Below are 19,344 nucleotides of genomic sequence, written 5' to 3'. Positions count from 1 at the left end.
TTACATCCAGTCAGTTTGAAAACGTCTTCGCTCAGTTGAATCTGCGAACTAGTGCCAAGGTTTTTGGACGTCCAACAGCATCCGTTCTTGCTTTACTCAATGAAGTATTGCTGTGGTCATACTTTGGGCTACATGCATCGAAATTAAAACTTTGTCTTTCAAATCTTGAAATCCCTCCTTAAAAAATTTGGAAAACAAACATTGTGTTTTCTTCATTGACTCTTTTCCTGCACTTACACATTCCTTTCTTAAAATGCAAATCTGCTTTGTCAGATGCGCAAGAAAGTCACTGTTCACCCATTATTCTGCCATCTGCAATTTTTAAACGGCCTTGGCAGTCATCCCATTCGGAATTCCTGCACAAGCAGTTTGTATAAGCATCACATTTTCTGTGTACCCGATAACGGTAACTAACCTCCAGAAGGCATACCTTCCCTTTCGTCGTAATTATTTTCATTACCGGCCCTATACAGAGAATTCAATAGCTTAGCCCTATGGAAGTGTACGGGAACAAAGGCTGTCGGAGAGGGCACTGCCACACTGACGAGTGAACAACTGGTGTAAATCAGCAGGAGGCTCCGATCGGAAAACCCATAGTACGAAAATGCTTGGTCGCAAGTCGCACACTACCTGCGACACCTACAAAAGGGTCGAAATCACCAGTCAGGAAGGGTAACCTACAGTTCACGAGCCTCCGTGTAAACGTGACGTCATTTTGACTTTCGTGGTCGTTCTGTTTGCAGCACGCGAGGACAACATGGCGTTCAAAACAATAACATTCGCCTGAAGTTGAGAGAACGTTACGCTTTTTCTTTACTGCAGGGTTCATTAACCTGGTGGTTACTTTGTTAATAAGATGTGTAAAGTTCTGCATTCATATAGACTAGCTCTGAATAAGGGAGAGATTGAAGTGTGTACATGAATCGACTCTGAAACTTACTGAAAAAGTTTTACGAACTATTTTCCCTAAAACGTCTTCACCAACCCCGAAAGTGGGACGACTTGCTAATTTACAAGCAAAAAAACAAGCAAAGGCAGTCAGCGTACAACTCAGTATCGTATTTATTCAACGGTGTTCATTAAGTTTATTTTTAAAACTCCGAAACTAGTTTCACGATTGAAATGTAAACGCACTCACTTTCAAAAGAAACAGAACGCCGTGAACGACTCGAGTTAGGGTGCTGATACTCACAGGACATGTACAATAGTATGTTCTGCAGAAATGAGTAGAATTTGACCATGTCGGCCTGCAGCTGCAAGGTCAACATCGATATCGCGGCGCAACACCACGTACCGGTAAAATTTCCCTGCAGCTCTCGTTGTCGCTGTAAACCGTAGGTAATGGATCAGTGTGAGTTGAGCAGAGCTGCCGGACGCCTTGCAGATGTATGCTCGAACTGTAAAGTCAGATCAGTGAGTTTGAAAGAGGGCGCATTGTTGGCATGAAAAACTGTCATGCGTCCATCCCAGAAATTGCTGCTCGTGTGGTATGAAGTGTTTCGGCAGTGCAGCTGGTCTGTGCAGAAGGGTTCACAGAAGACCGTAGAACAAGAAGAGACGGGTCAGGTCGCACCAGAACAGACCACAGCCCCGAGGAGATTGACGCCTCATCCAAATGGCATTGCAGGACAGATCTGCTCTAGCGCAACGGTGGAAGAGTGTACCACATCTTACACTATCAGGGATGACAGTCCGTCGCCGTTTTTAAGGCATGGCTTACATGCTCGTCGTCCACTTCTCCGACTACCTTTGAGGAATGTAGAGAGACATGCTAGACGGCAATGGCATTATGTCCTATGAATAAATGCTGCTACAAAATGCCACCACATTTTGAAAAGCTCGAAAACGCGTTCATATTGGCAAAGTTTTTTGTAATGAAATGTCGAGTAACCTAGGGAGAGAGAGAGAGAGAGAGAGAGAGGGAGAGAGAGATAGAGAATATACATGCAAGGATATTTTTCCATTTGATTGGAGTTTTAGTTTAAATATTGTTCAGAGACGTTCATGGACCAGTGAGTGCGTGAAAAGGGAGTTGGGAGGCTTTATTGTCATGATAATAGTCCTCTGTTGTAGCGTTCCTCTATTATTTTACTTATTAGCATAAACAGTAAGTTGTTTGGTGTGTCTACTTGATCGTTCCACGGAGTTTTGTTTTCTGTTTCGGTTCTCTGCATGTGGTAATTTTCTTGCAGGGTAATGAGATGTCTTTTATTGTTGATTCTAAATATTTACATGTCTTCTTCTCTAGTGGTTGGTTTGTGATTGTGTTGTCTTAGTTGTTCTGAAACTGTGGAGTGGTTTGTCCATACTTCCAGTCTCTCATGTGTTCTTTGTATCTCACATCGAATGTCCTGCCTGTTTGTCCTTTGTATTTGCCAACACAAGCGTTGCACTGTAATTAAAATATACCCACTTTCTGGTATATAGCTGTGTTTTTTTATCAGTTTTGGTGTGTATTGTTTGATAGAACTGTCTGTTGTGTATGCTATGTTTATTCCCTGTCTTTTGAAAATGTTGCTGATTTTTTGTGTGAATTTGTGTTTGTACTTCATTATGTGCCATCTTGTGTTTTCTCTTATGTTTTCCTAATAATTTTGTGTGGCTGTTAAGGTACAGAGTGATTGTGAATGTGTATTTTTCTGTTGTGATGTTATCAATAGTTTTGCCCTTTCTGATTATATTTTACTTTTGATTTTATTGTAGCTATATCACTATTGTACTCAATGTTTCGGGCTATCTGCTTTATTGTCTCCAGTTAGTTCTTTTTGGTAGTTTTCTTTATTGTGTGAAACCGTATTGAGTCGATGGAGCATCTGTTGAAGTATTGCTTGCTTTTTTGACTGTGAGTGGTTCACGTACTGGGGGATAATAACGTTAGTTGCTGTGGGTTTACGAAGAATTTCAAACATATGCTTATTGTTTTCTTATTGATTGATATATACAGACTGTTTATTTGGTTATTCCCTTCCCTTTCCATTGTGAATTTTATATTTTTATGTACCTTGTTGATGCCACTATGTAATTCTTCAATTTTTGTTTGTCGTTCAACTATTAACCAGAGGATGTGATTCATATACCTGAAACAGTATACTATGTCGTATTCTTTTGCTGCTGTTTTTGTGAACACTGGTTCCTTATCTCGAGACAAGGACAACCGCTCACAGGTTATACACTGGACGTCCTTGTTTCCTCATTCCCTATTCCCAGGGAATGAGCAGGAATTGGTGAAGATGCACCCAGGAAACTGTGCAAGTTATAGTCAAGATTATGACGTAATTCTTAAGTCGTCACATGTCATAAAAATGAGAGCAACACCATCTACCTCTCCTCACCCTGCCGCTTTCAAGCATGAGGATTAAGGACCCCCTTCAGACGTTAATCTTTTTTAACTGGGACACTTAAGTGTAAGGCGTTATTATGGAGATGGATAGCATAGGAAGAGGATGTGGCTATCTCTTAACCACAAATCATGTCACCTGAGTTCTACTTGTTAACAAAAGTATTACGTGACACCTGCAGAGACCACATCAAGTCAGATATATAAGTACTCTCATTAACCCAAATTTTACGTATTTTTCACCAATTTCCCGCTATGACCCCGTTTTATAACTGGACACATTCTGGAGCTCGTTAGCGTATGGAGAGAGGTTGTAGCCTGTGTCTACTTGTTTATAGCAAATTGCATCATGCTACATCAATTTGGTACTATTTGTTAACAACAGTTTAGTGTTACATGGAACCACCAGAGACTACACCCAGGCAGATATGTAAGTACTCTTATTATTCCATATTATCTCACATGTTCACCATCTTTAGCTATTTTCACTCTTTTCCAGATTTTCTTTTGTCCAATTACGCAAAATACACTGCTCTCTTCCCGACATCGTGACGACGTCATGATGCTCTCAGGTATTCACAATGCAGTATGTTCTTATCTAATTAAAGCTGATACTGGAGCACACTTTTCCAAATCCATCTGTTATAGTTGTGACTCTCTGGAACCGGACGGCATAGGATTAGGTTGTATCCCGCGTCTGTTTGTTAATAACAAATTATGTTATTTGAGATCCATTCATTTTATAACAGGTTAATATTTCATCCTTATAACAACTAAGAGAAGCCTCAATGACACAGATACGTAACTAATCTCATTCCCCCATATTTTATGAATTTTTTGAGTATTATACGCAGTATTACACATTGTACCCAATGATGCGAGTTAAGTGTCAACATGTATCAACATCCCATCGCATCGAGACAAAACGTTACGTCACACGTGTCACGTCACGTCATGACGTCACATCACTGCGGTGCACCGTGTAGTGGCACGTCAGATGCGTTGCGTAGACGTTGTGAATTTGTCAGTCGAGAACAATGCAGGATGTTGCCGATTTATTTGTCACTGCTAAGACACCACTCCATTACTAATGTTGCACGTCATAGTACTAGAAATGAAAACATTCGTACAAATAGCCACGTCATAGAGAATTCTATACGCGCTACCGATTTGTAGCCAGGGATACTGTATATAAGACAAATACCACACAGGAGTTGGTACAGCACCACTACATTACCAGGTTATGGGACGTAACAGTAACATTTTGATGCTTCCAACAAACGTTTCTGTATGTGTGTAGCACAGCGCTACAAAATACACCTCTATAGACGTGAGAAACGAGAATGAATTTTCACACAGGGGAATCCGTCTCTCAGACTCGGTTATGTTGGCGTGTAGCCCAGAACGCCGATGTTTGCGCACACTGCACAACAACTGCCGAAAAAGTTTCTATATAGTCCTCTCCGGTCTGTGGCCAGGCACTGAAGCTATATCAGCCTTGGCCGAGAGATCTCCTACACACTTTCATAACAGCAAGCAGATCCCGACCCGTCGATTAAAAAAATATTAGTCTGGCACACATCTAGATAATGGAGAACTTTCCCCAGCACTCACATATCGAACGAGTCAAGCGAGATAATGGGAGGGTATGCCACTCACCGTACCATTGCTACCACAAGGGCGCGAATAAGAGAGCTCCGCATGTTTTCATGACATTACACCAGGCCATCTCACCATATCAGGTAGAGAGATTTGCACAACGTATGTGTAATCTTCTGCGCTCTAGCGGATGGCACAAATTGTGCCTAGTGGTTCAGTGAGAGGGTAACCAGCCACAGAAGGGCCTGTCGTAACTCGCCGGCGCCCTTGCAGACAAGCAGACAAACGTTGCTATCAGTTGAAGCTCCAAGCACTGTCCTCCCCCCCCCCCCCCATCCTTTCTCCCTGGACCAGCTAGGCGAACCAGTCGCAACTCGCGGGCACTTACACGCTCACCAGAGGACATTGACCTAAGTGCTTATAAGGTTGTACCAGTATAAGGTTCGTAGCAGTAAGGTTGTAGCAATATAAGCTTCGTAGCACTGAATCCCTTGTCGCTGTAAATCACTCCTTATTAAGCGCAAGACTTCTACAAGGCACCAATAACGTAATGCTATACTTCTTGCTGGTAGGATAAATCCACATGCTAGTATTATGTGAACTCAAATTCGCCAAAGCTCCTTCTCATGAAAAACAATACTGAGGACAGTAACAGACAGTCAAGATATCGTAAGGGAAAATAGAACTTGTACTGTTAGATGCTCTCCTCTCTGTACCTCTGCTTTTTGTTAGTGGCACTTGGGGCCTTACCGTGGGTGCGTCTTGAGAAGAGAGATACCGAATTCGCACGATCCTCTTATAAGTAATAAGCAACCCAAAGTTCGGATAAGCATTTAATAAAACATAGTGAATATGTGTCTAATTTGGAAGTAGAAGTAGTCTTGAGATAATTACAGCCCGCATCCATTAAACCAAAACGGTAAGTGTCTCAGACTGTTAGTCAAAAATCGTATTTTGTCATAACACGCTACGCAATTCCTAAACAACTTATGTACGTGATAGATAACTATTGATTCGGAGACCAATCGTAGGTAATACCATATTTGCCATATACGTTATGCAGTGGAATCGTAAAAGATCTGGAAAGGCGATGTTTCCACCAGCCATAGCTGTGAGGGCATAAAACATATAGTTTCACAGAAGTATCATGGGCAGGTTAGATGGTTTCAACCATCCGGCGGGGTAATTCTGAATTACAGCGTTATATTTGTTGTAAGTAGCTTCGTATCTTTGTGTAACTGGCCTCCAAGTTAAACCTACAGCCATACCGCGATTACATTTATACACCATCATAAATAATTACTGTCTTTCTTTCAAGTATAGTTTCGAGGTATTACATCCTGTCACTGCGGAATGATCTATTAAAGCTAGTCTTTCACAAGACTTAAACATGCAGGAAAAATAAAGCACTTATGTATTTGAATTTTAGGGGCCATGAAAGGCGTTGTAATCCACGCCATCTAAGCTAGTAGATCTTCCTCAATAGACAAATTGTAGGATGATCTTAGGATTGCGTATAAGATAATTTTAATACACTATGTGATCAAAAGTATCCGGACACCTAGCTGAAAATGATTTATTTGTGGATACCTCCTCAGAATGGGTTTGCAAGGCTGTCCTATAGCTAGTATCTGTTAGGCGTCTGGTCTGGTTCCTGGAAGAGCTATCTCTATATAGCTATGTTAGATATTAAAAAGAATGTGTATAGGGTGAAGTGACTGTTAAATGTGTTGGACAGCCACTGGTGGTAATTCTTCTATTAAATTTCTAATCAATCATGTCTCATGTCATCTCCCCAGTTTTAACATTGTGCTGATGCATAGCTCCACCACTCTTTGGTGAACATGTACAAGACCTGGTCAACTCATTCCAAAGACAGGAGTCTGTGATTTATATCTGACTTTAAAAAGTAGACCTGCACTCATGAAGGAACCAAAGGATGCCCATAAGAATTGCACTACTACCGCCAACGTCGAGAGTAGTTGGGCAAAGTGCAGAAGCTGTAAGTCTGGGTAGGCGTTTATATATGTGGACTGCTGGTGGATGTCTAAGGCCCATGTCAGGTTCCTGTTGACACCTGTCTAGACTGCTTGTAGCAGTCTGATACAGTTGTAACTGCTGTGCGACATATGCCATTGGTAACAACAGTTCCTAGGTATTCCAAAGTATCAAAGGGCCATAAATGTGCTACATATTCTTCCAATAGCCTGACACCGATACACATCAACAACCAACTTGTCCACATTTACATCGCTGCTGGTGGCCGTTCCATATTTTTGGATCCAATCTAAAGCCACATGCATGTCGTCATCAGTCCGCACTGCCAGCACCAGGCCATCAGTATATGCTTTACACTTAAATGTACATCATCACAAATTCAATCCCGTCGATCAGTGACGACAGCCACAGAGTAACAGATCAAGGGCTGTCACATATTATATCATAGACAGGGGAAACCATTGTCTGTCATATCTCAATACAATGAGGGATTTCGTCGTACACCCATTGAAATGCACTATGGAGAAATCATGGTTGAGTAACGGCGTCATGATAGAGATAAATGGCCATGGAAACCGCTTGTGCATCGAGACTTAGATTCACTCCATTGAAAGCTTGATCAAAACTTACCGACAATAGTGCTGCATGGCGGCGGCACGTGTTTGCTAGGGCGATCATATCGTGATAGTCACCAAGAGCCTTCTGGATGTTGTTATTAATTCATGACAGACACCAGTCACTCGGGATGCCATCGCATAGCTGGTGCTCCTATAAAATTTCAAAGAGGTCCCACTGATTTATTCACTGCTCCCCTATCAATGGCCTCCCTCACTTCATCCTCAGTAATCTACTTCATCAGCAGTGCTTCCATCTCAGCTTCAACGGTGCTGAAAGTCGAATGTGTAACTTTGGTAATGACCGCCATGTCGATATCCACTGCAGCATCAAATTGATTGTACTTTTCTTCAAAGTCATTGCCTATTTCTTGTTGCGACGTTAGGTGTGTGCCATCTTTCAGTTCATGTATCAGGGCTCTTCATCGTCTTTTGCTTTTGTTGATGATATGATACACTATTGGGTGTTCTGGAGCAATGCACCTTCGAGGTGGCATGATGGGTTTAATTTCGGCCTTAGCTCGTTGTATCCCCACTTTCCACTCTGGACAAGGTGCTTGGTCAGTGCACTCCTATAGCACTGTGAAATAGAAGTCCATCGTATGACGTCGCCACACTGCCTGCTCACGTCCATATATCATCATTTCACAGCATAGCACCAGTTTGGCATGAACCATCCCCTAATGTATGGTCGCGGGATACGCCCAAAGGTGTCTTTTGCAAGATTTCCAAGGAAGGATTATCTCTGAGGTCAGCGACATTCAATTTCCAAAGACCACTACTCCGGCACGCCCGCTGCTGCTGGAGGGAGATCACTCATTAAATGTCTTATGGTCGACGTAGGCTACAGGCTACAGTTCCGCATTGAAGACCTCAGTGTTAACATTGTGTGTAACAAACTCTGATCAGCCTGAACATAGTGACTTGCAATCGATATAAACCCGTCCAGGTCATAGCAGCGTCACATGTCTGGAATGACTGCTAGTCAGACATACGCACGTTGCATGTAGCATTGGTGAGTGTGCTGTTCATGTGTGGAATGGGGAATATGTGCAGTCTATCTGCGACTGGCCGATGGCAGATGTGACGGCTTGGAGTCTCAGCACGAATATTTAGGAAACTGCACGACTTGTCGGGTGTACGAGAAGTGCTGTGGTGAGTATCTTCAACACGTGGTGGAAACAAGGTGAAACCATGTCCAGACGTCTTGGGATTGGGTGGTCACATCTCATTACAGTTGTCTCACGTCGTAGACTATGCCAACTGGTAAAACAAGACAGGCAGCGAACTGAGGCGGAATTAACATCAGATTTTATGCTACAGAGTACAAGTGAGTCTGAACACTCCAAAAGATGGGCCTCCGCAGGACGACCCATGCATGTTTCAAAGTCAACAACACATCAGCAACTATGACTGAAATGGGCACATGGCCACGGCACTGGAAGTTGGCGCAGTGACAGAGCGTTGTATGGTCCGATGAATCATAATACATTTCTCACCACGCCGATGCTAGGACAAGAATGCTTCGTCTTCCAGGTGAGCAGTTCCTCGACACCTGTACTGCAGGGTGGAGACCTGGTTAACGTTCACGTCTAAGGCACCATCATGGCTTATGAGTGTCATAAACTGATTGCAGACCACGTGCACGATTTCATGACGATTATGCTTCTGACGGCTGTGCCACTTTTCAACAAGAGTATGCGCCATGCGACAAGTTTCAAATGGCTCTGAGCACTATGGGACTTAACATCTCGGGTCATGATTCCCCTAGAACTTAGAACAACTTAAACCTAACTAACCTAAGGACATCACACTCATCCATGCCCGAGGCAGTATTCGTACCTGCGACCGAAGCGGTTCATGTGTCTGCTTTTCAACTCCCTAGATCTGAAGCCGATCGAACACATCTAGAATGTGAACCACGATGTCAGAGTTCATGGCCCCCATCCGCGGAATTTACAAGAATTGAGTGACCTGTGTGAGCAGATGTTGTTCCAACTACCTCCAGCGACCTATCAAGGCCTCACTGTCTCCACTCGACGACACATCGCTGTTGTTATCCGTGTCAAAGGTAGAAATACAGGTTATTTTGTAGGTATTATAATGATGTGGCTGACCAGTGCACAGTCCATCGAGACGACTATCGGAATGACTCGTTACCTGGGTGTATCAGGGATGGAGGACATGGGCATGCTCCCACATGTCAAAAAACTGCATATTCTGTGTCAATATTCGTAGCTATGGGAACGGAGTGCATGGAGAAAAGTAATTTTTCGGTGCAAGTACACAATTAAAATCGCCACCTAGGATAAAATAATCGCGCCATAAATGTAATAGAAGGCAGTTTCCTCTGTGAAGAAGCGGGAACGCTCTTCTGTTCCGTCTGTACTGGACAGTACATGGATATCGCTGATGCTACAAGATATCCCCTACCGTGATGCATTCCGTAAGAATGTTTGTGATGCCGTAGCCAGTTTTGAGGGCACCTAAAACTAAGTCTCTGTAGCTGCACATGATGGGATTTCCGTCGATGTACACTTCTTGTACGAGGACGATGTCTATGCCAGCCATTTATAGCACAAATTTAAGTAAATACATTCTTTTTTGCGACTGTATGGCGTTGATATTGAGAGAGGCAAGCCAATATGCTTGTCTTCGTTCGTATTTCAACATCTTTATCACAAATGGAAGATTATGTCATTTGAATTTGTATTGGCACGTTGAGTGGCTCTGTCGTGTCTGCTGGCGTTTGTTATAGTGCTAACTTAAAGGGGCGCCACCCCTACCGTATTGCCTGTTGCTACCGTCAGCGGACCACTTTCACAGTCAGCCCAGTCTGCTTGGGACAAGTTTACCGTCGGCTCGGTCTTGCCAGCCCCATCTCTCTGTGTCGCCTTTTCTAGTACCATAGATTGGTAATGGACTGACGGTAGCGCTTCGTTCTCGAGCTCTTCAGGGCTATTCTACTGCCGATATGGTGGTGTTCTGGTTGTAAGGTCTCGGTTTGCTGTGTTATGTAGCCCGCTTCTTGGCCCATTGTTGATGTTCGCCCTTCTTTAGTCACGTTGTGGCTTAGAGCTCTTCTGTTCCCGAATCTCCGCAGCACGTCTTCATTGGTTACTCGACCTACCTACGCTGGAGAGCTAAACAAACTGGTACACCTGCGTAAAATCGCGAAGGGCCTCCGCGAGCATGCAGACGTGTCGCAACACGAAGTGGCATAGGGACGACTACTGTCTGAAGTGGTACTGGAGGGAACTGAGACCATGAATCCTGCTGGACTGTCCACTCTGAAGCAGTTCTGGACGAATAGGGTGTCGCATTGACCTGCTGGAATTGCCCAAGTCAGTCGAAATGCAGAATGGACGTGAAGGGATTCAGGTGATCAGACAGGATGTTTACGTACGTGTCAGCAGTTAGAGTCGTATCTAGACGTACCAGGGGTCCCATATCACTCCAACTGCACAGGCCCCACACCGATACAGAGCCTCCACCAGCTTGAACAGTCCCCTGGTGATATGGAGGATCCAGTGATTCATGAGGTTGTCTCCATACTCGTACACGTAAATCCGCTCGATACAATTTGAAACGATACTCGTCCGATCAGGCAACATGTTTCCAGTGATTAACAGTTCAATGTCAGTGTTGATGGGCCCAGGCGAGGCGAAATTCTTTGTGTCGTGAAGTCATCAAGGGTACACGAGTGTGCCTTTGTCTCTAAAAGCCCATATCGATTATGTTTCGTAGAATGGTTCGCACGCTGACACTTGTTCATGACCCAGCAGTGAAATCTGCAGCAGTTTGCAGAAGGGCTGCACTTCTGTCACATTGAACGGTTAAGTTTAGCCGTCGTTGGTCCCATTCTTGCAGGATCTTTTTCCGGCTTCAACGATGTCGGAGATTCGATGTTTTACCGGATTCCTGATATTCACGGTATACTCGTGAAATGGTCATACGGGAAAATTGCCTCTACATCGGTACCTCGGAAATGCTGTGTCCCAACGCTCGTGCGCCTACTATGAAACAACATTCAGACTTACTTCAATTTTGATAACCTGCATTTTAGCAGCAGTACCTCATCCAACATCCACACACGTGTTGTCTTATATAAGCGTTGCCGCCTGTATTTTGCCTGTTTACGTATCTCTGTATTTGAATATGCATCCCCACACCAGTTATTGTGGCGCTTCATTATGTATAATCGTCAGCATTTTAACACCACGTTTCAAAAGCCTGTTTCTGTCAGTGCAGCAGTTTTTATGATTTTAGTTCACTTACATACAACGCTAATCGTCAAACAAATACATTCAGTTCTCTGCCTCGTGATGACCGGGTGTTGTGTGATGTCCTTAGGTTAGTTAGGTTTAAGTAGTTCTAAGTTGTAGGGTACTGATGACCTTAGCTGTTAAGTCCCATAGTGCTCAGAGCCATTTGAACCAAATACATTCAGGACACTTCCTAACGCTTAAATTTATATTCGGTGGTAAAACACTTTTCATTTAAATGCAATTCTTGCGGTTGCCTGTATACTACTGGTGTTTTCTTTTCTACATCCGTCATCAGTTATACACACTCTAAGGCAAAAAAAAAAAGACGCATCTCAAAGGACTTATGAAAATTGGCAGCAAATTCATATTCATTTGCCTATCGACGGAAAAACCATAATCGAAAGCTTTGGTGGCCGATGGATGATGAATATGTGACGCTGCTGCGCAGTTTCAACGCGCAGCTGGCAAGTATATTAAGCAGGAGACATAAAATACCGAGGCATAAAATCTTTGCAAAATTTCATACCATGTACTCAGATAGTCAGTAACTGTGCCTCGCAGACAAGCGCATGAAAAATGCACGCAGACGTCAACATTTGAGAGAGGACGTGTAGTAGAATTCATAGAAGCCGGTTGGAGTAATCTCTGAATCGCTCAACATCTGAATAAGAGCGATGCCACTATTCGACGATGTTGGCAGGAATGGGTGAACCATGGCCGAACATGGCGTCTAGAAGGAAGCGTTTGGCCTATGGAGACAACACAACGTGAGGGCCGAACAATCGTCAGAGAGGCCCTCAGAGTCCCGGATTCATCACTGTCATCGCTCGGAAGTCCAACTGATGCTTCAGTGATCACAAGGGCCGTTACTAAGCATCTCATAGAGAGGGGTCTGAGTTCACGGCGCCCCTTGCGCCGACCTCCATTGACCTCTGTACACCAACGAGCCCGTCTGCAGTGGTGTTGCGCCATTCGGCCTGGAACCTCATTGACTGGAGTTGAACTGTCCTCAGTGAGGAGTCCTCCTTCTAAACAGGCCACAATGACCAGCGAAGACTTGTCTAGAGCTCATACGAGCGTTGACGTACGGACGTCCACGTCGCCCACCATGTGGCCCAACACCCACGAGTACTGCCGTTGTATTTCACAGCACTTACTATGACGAGTGACAGTCCAACCTCGCTTGCTAAGGAGTCAAGATGTAGGCGCCTCTTCAGTTCTCAGTCAACAAACGGCGCCAGATATTTAGCCGAATTCTAGGCGACACTGTGAAAGGGCCCAGCTAACCCGTTGGTGTTGTTATATGGTTCAAATGGCTCTGAGCACTATAGGACTCAACTGCTGTTGTCATAAGTCCCCTAGAACTTAGAACTACTTAAACCTAACTAACCTAAGGACATCACACACATCCATGCCCGAGGCAGGATTCGAACCTGCGACCGTAGCGGCCGCGCGGTTCCAGACTGTAGCGCCTTTAACCGCTTGGCCACCACGGCCGGCCGGTGTTGTTATAGTCTAGCAACTCTAGCACATCCTTGTGAAGACTAGAACTGGACACTTAATAACAGCTTGACTACAAACGGTTTTGTTCTTTCAGACAAAGAGACTGTTTAACCCACCATTCAGTCATAGAAGTGTCATCCTCAGATAAATCGAGTAAGTATACAGGCACATATAACCGTTACACATTTGTACTTTCAAAAACATGATTAATGTCGTTAAAAGATATCCTGTATTTACCGTATACAAAAGGAGACTCAACAAAGATCCGTCTGAGACGCTGCTATACACCAACTGCGGTGAGTGTAATGCTTTGTCACAAAGTCTTATGTATAAACATGATTTTGAATAAAATAGTTAAGCTTGTCGATAATAAGGCCTGGAATAACAATCACATTTATTTCCACGCCGTGTCCGGCTTCAGAGATGCCGCGAGCCACGACCGTTACGATATCATCCGGTGTCGTGGGCTTCCCGACGCTGGGCTTTGCGACCTGTTACGTCAACGTGGTGTTTACGAGCACAAATATTTTAGCCGAGACTGTACCGACCGTCAATGAAAGCTTAATACTGGCGGAGCCTCTGATGACCGCTTTTCAATAAGAATAGCCACTTTCACATTTTATCCTTGTTTAGGACAGACGATGCGCATAATACAGAAGCATGTTGAATATTTTTTTTTGTTTCTGACTTTTTATTTTCTTTATTTTCTTTCTACTTTTACCGTTGTTCCTTTCTACAACATTACTGGATAAAATCATTGAACTTAATATTTTATCATTTTAAATTCTCGCTCTTTTTTTTATAACAAAGCAACGATTTCAGCTTCTTCTTATGTCGCCCAATTCATTATTGCAAAATCTTTTTACCTTTTGTCTAGATCCAATGTATCTTTTTTCTTCTCACGCTGCAGGGCAATGAAATCCTTCTGTAATTTCAAATGCAGCATGATGTAGAATGATCTTAGGATTGCATATACGATAATTTTAGTGCACTATGCGATGAAATGTATCCTGGCACCTGGCTGAAAATGAGTTCGTGGCGCATTCCATCCGTAATGCTGGAATTATACATGGTTGTGGCCCCCCCTTATCCTTGATGACAGCTTCCACTCTCGCAGGCATATGTTCAATCAGGTGCTGGAAGGTTTCTTGCGGAATGGCCCCCAAGTGTTCTCACCTCCCGCCTAAGTGTCATAGTACTTGCACTGGATCCTGATGCAGTTTGGGATTACTTTGTGATGGTCTGGATAGACGTCTGCTTATTACATATTACGACCCTCTTCAGCTGTTGGCGGTCTCTGTCAGTCAACAGACGATATCGACTTGTACGCTTTTATGCTGTACGTGTCCCTTAACGTTTCCACTTCACTACCACATCGGAAACCGTGGGCCTAGGGATGTTTGGGGAGAGTGGCAATCTCGCGTAGAGACGTATGACACATGTGACACCCATTCACCTGACCACATTCGAAGTCTGTGATTTCCGGGGAGCGCCCCGTTCTGCTCTCTCACCATGCCTAATGACTACTGAGGTCGCTGATATGGAGTACCTGGCAGTAGGTGGCAGTGCAACGCACGCAATACGAAAAACGTATGATGTTGCAGTTTTCCGGATACTTTTGATCACATTGTGTAAGACTGCTCAACGTAATTATCTCACTTACGCATCATGAACGTATAAATTCTTGCCCATTTCTGTCATCAAGACAGTCAGTTCCTCTTGGGATGAATAACTGTTCCGTGAGTTCTTACTGAGCCGTGTAAACTCCCAACTATGCGTTTTCGTGAACTTCGCTGTCTGTCTGTGTTTGGTTTCCCGCCCGTGTTGCGGTTACACCGCTTAATACATATACATACACTACTGGCCATTAAAATTGCTACACCACGGAGATGACGTGCTACAGACGCGAAATTTAACCTACAGGAATAAGCTACTGTGATATGCAAATGATCAGCTTTTCAGAGCATTCACACAAGGTTGGCGCCGGTGGCGACACCTACAATGTGCTGACATGAGGAAAGTTTCCAACCGATTTCTCATACACAGACAGCAGTTGACCGGCGTGGCCTGGTGAAACGTTGTTGTGATGCCTCGTGTAAGGAGGAGAAATGCATACTGTTGTGGGTTGGCAGGAGAGCCAACACCGTATTATTAGAGGAAGCCGAAAGGCACGCGTTTTAGCTCACGCAGGCTGGCGTGAGGTCTGGAACAGGACAAAAAAAATTAGACTTTAGCAAAAAACGGACGTTGCTGGTGGAATACTTAACTTTAATCCATTAATGATGAGCGTCGCTCTGGACTGTACATGAGTCATAATATCAATAGAAACTGAACATGCACCTTGCTAGGTCGTAGCAAATGACGTAGCTGAAGGCTATGCTAACTATCGTCTCGGCAAATGAGAGCGTATTTTGTCAGTGAACCATCGCTAGTAAAGTCGGTTGTACAACTGGGGCGAGTGCTAGGACGTCTCTTTGACCTGCCTTGTGGTGGCGCTCGGTCTGCAATTACTGACAGTGGCGACACGCGGGTCCGACGTATACTAACGGACCGCGGCCGATTTAAAGGCTACCACCTAGCAAGTGTGGTGTCTGGCGGTGACACCACACATCCCATCACGTTTCCGACTTTGATAAAGGTCGGATTGTAGCCTTTCGCAATTGCAGTTTATCGTATCGCGACATAAACTATCGAGCTGCTCAAGTTGCTCGAGATCCAATGACTGTTAGCAGAATATGGAATCGGTTGGTTCAATACGGTGATACGGAACGTCGTGCTGGATCCCAACGGCCTCGTATCACTAGCAGTCGTGATGACAGTCATCTTATGCGCATGGCTGTAACGAATCGTGCAGCCACGACTCAATCCCTGAGTCAACAGATGGGGACGTTTGCAAGACAACAACAATCTGCACGAACAGTTCGACGACGTTCGCAGCAGCATGGACTATCAGCTCGGAAATTTAGCCGACATGCGGTGCAATTAACTATATTGGTTGACTACAATTCAAGTGCACCACCGGAATTTTCTGCCTTATGGCCGTTAGTGTCACGGTTACTTGCCCTGGCCACTAATGTAATTTCAGGCAGTGTCCTGTCCTCACCTGTTGTCGCTGTCCAACATGGTGTGTAGTCTTGACAGCTTAATACATATACATATTTGATTGTGGATAATCACAGCCGTAACACTTTGTGTTTGAATTCTCGTGTACCGATTGGTGGCAAGCAAGTCGTTTGTCGGTCGGTCCGTTGCTGTCCCCTGGTTGGGTTCCGACGGATCAAGTGTAGCTGGGCTCACCACCTGTCTCACCGAAGTGAACGAGGGCAGACCGACCCCCTGAAGGCTTCCGAGTGCTGTTGTCTTACTGTCTTTCTCACCGATGTTTAATGGTCTGTTTATAATCCACCATAGCCGATGATAAAAGAAAATCCTTGATTTACTGTGTTTTATGTAAGTTTGAGTTCCGGCAAGTGGATATTTGCTGAAAGGTCATTGCCGTTGTGTTGAATTTTCTTTTAGTTCCGTTTCATCTACTAAAAGCTTAAGGTTTATGGTTATATTTTTTTTTTAATTTTGGAAAATTAACTGTGAGTCTTCAGTCTTGGAACCTTATTCTTAAAATTACCTTTCAAGCTTAAACATTGCGGCCTTCTGCCTTTGAAAGTTTATGATAATTTATTTTAAAATCTTGAAAGTTTTATTGTGGGCCTTCAGCCGTTTGTATTGCATCTTGTTTATGTTTGTCTATCCACCCTTGCTTTGAGGCTTTCAGCCTAGCTGTGATATATATATATATATATATATATATATATATATATATATATATATATATATATATATATATATATATATATATATATATTGTTAAAAATCAACAAGGTAAATTATTTCAAGTGGCTGAAAACAGGCAATTACAACTACAATTACAATATATATATATATAATTTGTAATTGTAGTTGTAATTGCCTGTTTTCAGTCACTTGAAATAATTTACCTTGTTGATTTTTAAGATGTCTTGTTTGGAGGCCTTCAGCCATGATAGATTTGGAGTTAAAACTTGTATTTGTAAAAGTTCGGCTATGTGCCGCTTTGGTTGTAAATGTGTTATTAAATTACAATTTTAAGTTGAAACTGACCCCAACCTTATTTGACCCTTTCCACAATCCTAATCAATTGTTCTGCCCAGCGGGTTTAGGTGGTGTTTCACTCATATTTGATGTCGCATATTCCCAACACTATCAAAACAACCACTGAGAAAGTAATGCGTCCCGTACTGGTTTGCTTTCGACAGAAAGAGAGTCATCCGTCCTACGTACAGTCCACAGTAGAGGTGTCAGCATCGCTGTTTGGTGACTCATGTAAAGGGTTCCCATGTTAATCAATTAGAACTATAGGCAAACAGAGCATGACATTAAAACCAATTATAGACTCTGATCTTCTGGAACTTAGCACTATCACACAGGTTAAAGTATTTAATACTCTGTAAAAGCCGGTTTGTACCTTACATCAATCTGTATTTGTGTTTCTAAAACTGTGCAGGACAAACACTGGAATGCACCTTAGTCAATACGACCACCAACAATGCTTTTTACTAACGATGATTATTCACTAAAACAGCAGAATACCATCGGATATTGGTCATTACGGCTACACTATCGATCACGCAATCTTCTAAATGTGATTGGACTCACACTATACTGTTTGCACCGTGAGGTGGATACGCCAGAGTCGTGAGCTGGGGGTGTAGCGTCCAGCAGCAACGAACAATATGCACAGTGCTACTCAGCACAGCAAAAACGCGTACTTAGCTGTTTACTTGGGGCTCAATCCCAGCGACGGGGTAATTTGCAAACTAACTGAACCCTGGAAAGTGGACGGCTACAGATGTCGCAGGCAGACACGCAGATACAGCTATCTGACCGAGCCTGATTATTCAGCTGTGTTATGGTCACGACCTACCATACCGAATCGTAGCGAGGAGTAGGCACGCAGTCGGGATTGACAGCATCTGAGGACCGCCGCCCATAATTCCCCCCCCCCCTCTCTCTCTCTCTCTCTCTTTTTCTCTCTCTTTAGTGGTCGCACGTTCTACTCTATGGTACGTGCAACCAAAGCAGTAAATCTCTCTCAACTGATACCAACGTATAGAACAATCGAAAAGAGTTCAATGTACAGTAAATGGTATTAAACAATAACATACACCAAGCAATAACTGAACAGCTTCCTCACAAATACAGAACTAGCGGGAGTGCGACAATTTCGTCTTGTATCTCTAGAATGTTCCATCATTCCACTAGTAAGACAAATGTGTTTACAGTTACTATCGACCGATTACTCCATGTGTACAATGATTCTGTTTTTTCTAAGTACGTGGGTTGGAACTTTAATAGTGGCAACTACTTATTTAAAGCTCGTACAAAATAGGTACGTGTTTCAAAGTTTTACTGACCTTCAAAGTAGTCACCAGCATTGTGTATAATCAGTTGCCAGCGATGTGGAAGTCGTAGGATACTCTTAGCAGTGCCAGTTGTGTTGTCAGCTGGACCAGCACGGTCTATTGACCGACGAATTTGTAGCAGTTCTGAAGCGAATGCTGTGAAGTGTTTCCTTCAGTTTAGAAACCGAGTCGAACTCACGAGCACTTAAGTCAGGGGAGTACAGTAGGTGGTATAGCACTTAGCAGCTCCATCAGTCAAACAGATCAGTAACAGATTGCACTGTACGTGCTTGAGAATTGTCCTGCAAAATGATGGTCAGGTGCTGCAGAAAGGATCAGCTGCTAGTAGTTCGTGTTTTCTGCGCGAGGCCATGGATTACAACGTGTTAATGTCAGTTTCGAACCTGACACAGACCTCGATGTAGTGGCGGAAAAATAAAATGTTTGGCAGTGTACAAAGCGTGTTAAAGCAGAAAAAACACAATGTTTCAATCAACGAGACATGGTCACAGGGTCCTGAGACTTACAGCATAATCCATGGGACACGATCATCCTCCCACAGTACAGGTGATGAAACTTTAAACTGG

This window comes from Schistocerca cancellata, chromosome 6 (genome assembly GCF_023864275.1).
Source record: "Schistocerca cancellata isolate TAMUIC-IGC-003103 chromosome 6, iqSchCanc2.1, whole genome shotgun sequence".
In the NCBI taxonomy this organism is placed as follows: domain Eukaryota; kingdom Metazoa; phylum Arthropoda; class Insecta; order Orthoptera; family Acrididae; genus Schistocerca; species Schistocerca cancellata.
Note: the sequence above shows the minus strand (reverse complement) of the source record.